Genomic DNA, 6,907 nt, shown 5'->3' with positions numbered 1-6,907 from the left:
GGCTGGCGCGGGGGAGCGGCCGCGCGGGGCCACGTGGTGATGTTGTGGTTGCATCAGACGCGCGCGGGCAGGTTTTGGGGAGGGGGGGAACATCTGGGCGGCACATCTGGGGCAAGGGCGGGACAAGGGGGGGTCCTGCCCTGGTGAGAGGGGGGGCCGGGACTGCCATTAGGGGAGTGGTGGGCGAGGAAAACTCGCGGTGACGCCCCTGTGACGCCGCTGCCCGGAAAACAAACAGTCTCCGCTTCCTTGGATAAACAGCGCTTTGGAGAGTTTAGTTTTTTCCCCCCTTTCTACGGCGTTGACATCATAACCCTAATGGCTTTTGTGCATCGTCCCTGTGCTTAACGCCGCTGCTGCCTTGTGGGGTCGAATCTTCCAGGGGAAACACCAAGGAAAACAAACCCCGGGGCCGGTCGCTGAATGACAAATATTCCACAAGCCAGGGCGATGACTTTAACAGCGCACGGAAACGCAGGGGCAGAGCCTGCAAACCCCCTCATTAGATGAGTAACGCTCATGTGAGCGCTGAAGTCATTGGCCCCACATCACTTGATGTGCACCGCAGGACTCTTGGAAAAAGAGCCACAGGCAATACCATCTCCATGAGGCAGATTCCATGTGGACACATCTATCTGCCCGGATTAATCCCCCTTTGCAGCATGTGGGCCTTCAAGTGTGCATAATATTCCCCTGTTATAGCGTTTGAAACCTGCAACTGAGAATATGATTGATTTTTGGGAAGGAAGTATGAAAACACACAGCTTCAAAACACCACTTTAGAGGGAGGTGGATGGTGGATCATCCCTAGGACACAAAGCACAGGAATGACACTGCAGGGGCATAGTTTTAAATACATCATGTTTGGGAGGGAAAACATCTTCTATTCAAAGGGGCCTAGTGGGAAGTTCTAATAAAACCCAAATATGAAACAGAAAAGCTGTTTTTGAATGTGCTGAAACTGTCCCTGTGGAACATCATAGTTTGAAACAGGGATGTCAGACAGAAAACAGGGTTGTGGAGCAGGAAGAAGTTTAAAAACAAACTGAAGCCCCCTCCAACAAACAAAAGCAGGGAGACAGTGCCTTGTGTTTCCAAAAGCAGTTTCTGAGCAATGGCTGCAGTTGGATTTTGCTGCTTGGGCAATCACCATGGTTTTAAAATGAAACCTTGATAAGGCATCTGAGACTTGGGCAACACAGTTTTTGTAGCTTTACTGATGCAACCGTGTTGGTCAATCTTCCTTTGAGCCACTGCAGTGGCTGTTTAACCAGCAGAGGTGGGAGAAACAGAGAGTTCTTTGTCCTCTGCTACAGCATGAAAACCTTTGGTGGCTTTTGGAGCAGGAGCTGCTGTTGGGTGGAGCCGTGTCACCTCCATGGCTGGGACTGTAAGAGCAGGGCCACCATCAGGACAAGCTGCTGGTTTGGCTGGAATAGCTTCTGTGTGCTGGTGAAGCCTCACAGAGCCCTTGGAAGTCTCAGGATCTGTGCTTTGGAAGTTTGGAGCACTTGAGCGTTGGGTGTGAAACAGAAGCTGAGGTTCTCTGTGTGGAAACTGTGAATGTTTCTGGTAAAGAAATGAGGTGTCTCTGCCTCAATCACAAAGAAACAGCTAAAGTGTTTCTTCAGGAATCCAGCTTTGGAGGGAGGTGGTAATTAGGGTAGCAGCTAAATCCCAGGATCTTGCTTGGGATCTGGGTATATGTCACACCTTGGGAAAATGGTCTGGCAAAGGCAGCAGAGAGCCATGCCAGACACCAGAGGGACAGTCCTTGCTCTGGTGCATGTGTTTGCTGGGAAGAACATACCAGGAGCTGGCCTCCCTTTCCTGACAATCCTGTGACTGCAGCAACTATTGACAATAACAACCTCAACTCAGTCATTAACTCTAAACCCAGTCCAGAGTGTGACCTGACTGTGAATGTTTCTCAGTGCTGACAACATGGTGTGACAGATGCTGGTTTGTGATCCCCACCCTGGGTGATTGCACTGAAGCCTTAAAGAGGAAACAGAGGTGAAGGAGCTGGGAAACCAGTGCTGTGCCCAGAAGGGCCTCTCCCAGCCACAGTATCCTGCGTGCTGCCATTCCACGTGGGAAGGCTTTGGTACCTTTTCATGGCTTTTAGGCTTTTCCCTGGCTCACTGTTCAAATTCCAGCTAAGTTCTTCCCTCTCGGGTAGAAAAGTCTGCTCCTACTGATGTTTTTGGTATTTTAAATCTGCTATAAAATAATAATTAAAAAAAGGGTCTTGGCAGAGCTAAATCTGTTAAATATTCACTGATACTCCTGATAACTGGGAGCCCATTGAGGAACTTGAGACTTCCAGGGGAAAAAGAGGCAGGAGGGAACAGGCAAAAGGTGAATGTCTAATAAGGAGAGCAAGTGTTTCTCAGAGCAAGGAAACCACATTTTGCCTGTGGAAAGAGTGGGAAGAGGTGGCACAAAGGCGTTTTCTTTGCTCTTTTCTGTCCCACTTCCTGAGTGAATTGTGATGGGGGAGGTGGAGGAGGAAGAAGGGGCTGCAGCCCGACCTTTAGGGGCTTTGATAGCACGAACCGTGGAGCACTAAACTGCCAGTCCCGGCTGTTTTAGGATCTCCAGACTGTCAATAAATGCTGCCATCTGGTGCCCCGAGCCCGGCTGCACAAGGGGTTTGTTCCGGGCCGGCATCGGGGCACGGTGATGCTTCCACACGGGGCTCGTTACATCCTGCTCTTGGGATTATCCCATGGATTACCTGCACCTCCACTAGCAGGAGAAAACACTGACATCAGAGAGAATCGAGCAGTTCTGCTAATAGAATGCTATAGAAAAGAAAGTGAAATTTATACCTTGCACTCCCCTCTTGCTTTGATGAGTTACTTCTTGTTTATGTCAGGACAGATTAGGTTGGGGGTTTTTTTCCTCTTATGTGGTGGAAATGTGAGAAGAAAACAGAGATATGGATTGATATGTCAGAGGCCAATCTGAGTTTGGCAGAACAAGATCTAGACACTGAAGAAGTCATCACTTCAAAGACTTTTTGGGAGGATATCATGATTGCTGTATCAAATATAAAAATGTAGGAAAGAAAATAGCAATGGACAGAACATATTCGTGACAGTCACCAGCAGACTGGCTTGTCTTGCTAAATTGTCTGGACAGAAGGTTACTTGGTGTGGGGAGGGGAAGGGGTGCACAGGGGAGGTGTGTGTGCCATGTGCACACAAGAAGTCTGTTTAAGGTACAGAAACTGGGAAAGATTCAGGGAGACCTTGAGAGCCACGTGCTGGCACTGACACCAGCGGGGTCAGGGAAGGACAGGAGCAGTCAGTCTGGATGTCACCAAGGTTCTGAGAGCTTTGCTTCTGGTAGTTTTTTCCTTTTGGTTTTAGATTCCAGCCCTGTCCCAGATCCTGCCATGGAGGGAGCTGTGTTTGAGCAGCCCTTTCAGACGTGCTTGACAAGGTCAAGGCAGAGCTTGCAACCTAATGCTGCGTTTCCTTGTGAGTTGGATTAATGCTCCTTATCTTGTCCTGGCTCTGGTAAATACTCCATTTCCCTAAGTAGCATTAGGACATCACACTTGCCCTGGTCATGGATTATCTCAGGGGCTTGACACACTGCTCACAGGAGGGGAACACACTGAGGGGGGCTTGTCTTCCTGTCTCTTGAGGCTGCAAACTGAGCTCTTCAAAGCCTTGGAGCGTTTTCAGCTGAGAATCATAAGACCTGTACCACAGGGAGCAAAGGGGTTAAAACTGGAAAGGGGAGAGAGAAATTTTTGCCTTCCTTTTAACTCTTGGATATAGTACTAAGTGTAATTCCTCTGTAATTATCTAAAGATCAAAAAATGTTCTGACGTGAGAGCTCAGAACGAGTAACATTGCAGGGGGGAGATGGGGAGCACCAGGAGGTCCTGACAGACAGAGGAACATCAGATTCCTGCACAGCCTGGTGTGACCAGACCAAGGAGCAGCTGTGGAGGGATAACTCACTGCCCAAGCTCCTCACACGAAAGATTCATGACCTGGGGGGACTTTCTCCTCTCTAGAGGATGCAAGGAGGGGTTTGGAGGAGAAATGTCACAAAACATTCTGTGGATTCGTAGCAGGAACAACTTGGTTCTTGTTCAGAGAATGCAGGGAGTCATCTACATGTCCATGGGACTGTGGTGTCCACAGAGCCAAGGTATCCATAGCCAGGGCCAGCCATATCCTCCCAGTTCATGTGGATGCAGCTTCCTGACTTCTTTTGCAAACCACAGTGGAATCAGTTCTCCTGTGAATGGCCCAAAGCCTGTTCAAGTAATTCAGTTACTGATCCCCATTATTGGAGCAGGCAAACCTCTCATGAGCTTGGATTCATCCTCAGCTCAGAGGGTGTTTTTATCCTCGTTCTGCTGGAGATGGAGCAAGGCTCAGTGACTTCCACGGGAGAGGCTGGAAATCAGTAGCAGAGCAGGAAACTAGAGCTACATCTCTCAATCTTCTTGCTGCTTCAGACGTAAGTGTTACAGCTGGAGAATGAAGAAAGGCTCTATCGTATTCCTGTGGGCACACAGCACAGGCCAAGCAAGCCTGAGCTGACATTTCAAAGACCTTTTGTTTTTCAAGTGGGTTCCTTCCATCTGGGAAAATGTTCTATTATCTTGGGGGGAGGGAAGCAGCAACTTGCATCAGAAATGGCTTGATTCTGTAGCCAGTTTGTCAGATGTCGGTCCAGACATTGTTTGGATGTCAGTCCAGACCAAGGAGAGTGGATCTGACCCGTGTGTTTACTTTGCCACCTGCTTTCAGGGAAAAGCACATAAGCAAATGAGTGTTTTGAATGCTTTTATGTGCCTTTATCTTGCAAGAGAACTGTGTCACAGATGATGCTCAGAGAGGGAGCTCTCCCCGGGCTGTGTTAAAAGCACGGGAACTGAGGGTTCTTTTCGGTGGGGATATTTACATTCTGTTACAAAAGAAACACTGGTAGGATTTCACATGCATTCCCAGAAAAGAAGTCAACAGTAGCTGCACACTGTCTCATTGCTCTTTAACTTGGTTTGCGTCAGAGAGATCCCGAAGTCAAGAATCACATTTGCAGATGCTTGGGCAGTTCATGAACTGCTGAAGCTGCCCAGAGGTTGTGTAAAGTAAACGATGCAGAACAAAGACTGTTCACATCCAAACTGCAGGAGGCACAGACCTGATCTTCCCTCTCTCTGGAGACATGAGCCTCGCAGGGGCTTTTTCTGCCCCGCTTCAGATGCTGTTTTCTATCTCCCAGTTCTTGTGGAGCTGGAACTGCCTCCCACTGTGCTAATCCCTGTCCTCACTTGGAGCTGAGGAGAGGGAGAGCCCTTGAAGTCCTTCAGCTCGTGCACAGACATCTAAGCAAGTAGTTCCCAATGAATATTGCCAGGAGGGTGCTCAGAAACTTCTTGCCCCTCCGTTGAGGTGCAGGTTAAACACTGGCTTAGACACAGCTCCTGAGGTGAGAAGAGAGAACGCTGAGTTCGAGTTCAGCACGGCTGGGTGGCAGGAAGGGCACCATTATCAGTGTCGGGATTTAATCAGTGGCTTTTTCCAAATGTCACTGAGCCCATTGTTAAGCAAACACAGGAGAACTGTGTGACATATTGCAGATAATGATGACACCCCTCCCTCACAATGAGCTCTTCAGCACTGACTCAGGAGGTAAAATGTTCCCAACGTTGCCCCCTGGGTGTTGGGATCATTCCAGCTGGGAAGCACGCTGGGTGTCTGCAGGGCTGTGTTGCAGCAGGCACGTCTGGCACATGGAAATGGATTCCCCAGACTGGTCTATCTTTAAGATCTGGGCACTTCAGGGCATTTTTTTCCTTGGCTCTTGGTTCCTCTGTTTTGAGTCTTACCAGTCATTTTCTTCTTCAAAGTAACATATGGAAACGATTTGGGATCTGCTCACAGCAAATGTTCTGCGCTGTGGGGACCATTTCACACAACTGGCTGCCCAGCTGATGCCACCAAAGCTTCCCCACACCATCTTTTGGGGCCCAGAGAGGTTTTCAGCCCACAGGTCACAGTGGGGTTAGGGCAGGAAGCTCAAGTACTGCATGTTTTTGGATCATATCAGTTCCTTGCTCTGTTGCTCTATCACCTTTCATGTGGCAAAATTACAGATATTGATACCAGATTATTTACACTGTAACTCATCCAGAGGCTTGGGCTCCCTGACAAAACACTGTGCATTGCTTGGTACAGGGTGGCAAGTGCCCTTCTTTTGTGCTTGCATGCAGGTACACTGAGGTGTCAAGTTCCTACAGCATCCAGAGTTTGGCCTGGAATCCAGAAGCCCTTGAACAGTCTATTGTTAAACAGGAATACATTTTTTTTGTCTGTTGGCTCCTAATCTATGGGTCTTCCTAAGAATCAGACTGTCACGTTGCAGTGAGACAAGGGGTGCAGCAGCAATGGATGGTTATTTTCTGTGCTAGTTAAAGCTTAAACAAAATACATGGAGACATGCCCAAAGGACACAGTGTGAACTCTGCCTCTGACATGTCACAGTCCACAGACAGCCCACAGGTTTTAATTCCACAGACTTTCTGATGTGGGTTTTAGGGCTGTTGGGGCTAAATGCAGCTTCTGTTGGCAGAAGAAACCTTTCTGTACCACTAAAACTTCTGCATTCCCCATTCACCCCACCCCAAGACAGTGCACATGCAACAGTCACCCCGGCCAGGAATGTTCCACATTGTGCTGTGCCTCTTTGGAGCCACAGTTGTACATCAAGGGTGGTAGATGGGCATGATTTAATGTGTAAAACTGTGTGACACAAACATTGGCTGCTTCAAACTTGTTCAGTTCATCTCCTTTCAACCCCAGTGGTCTGAGATGATGATTCCTCCCAGAACATGGTACTAAGCTGGGGTGGTACCTTCAGCACAAGCCCCTGG

Source organism: Pipra filicauda, unplaced genomic scaffold, assembly GCF_003945595.2.
Source record: "Pipra filicauda isolate LSUMZ 115617 unplaced genomic scaffold, ASM394559v2 scaffold80_size11013439_pilon, whole genome shotgun sequence".
NCBI classification, from domain to species: Eukaryota; Metazoa; Chordata; class Aves; order Passeriformes; family Pipridae; genus Pipra; species Pipra filicauda.
This window is presented reverse-complemented; position numbering follows the sequence as displayed.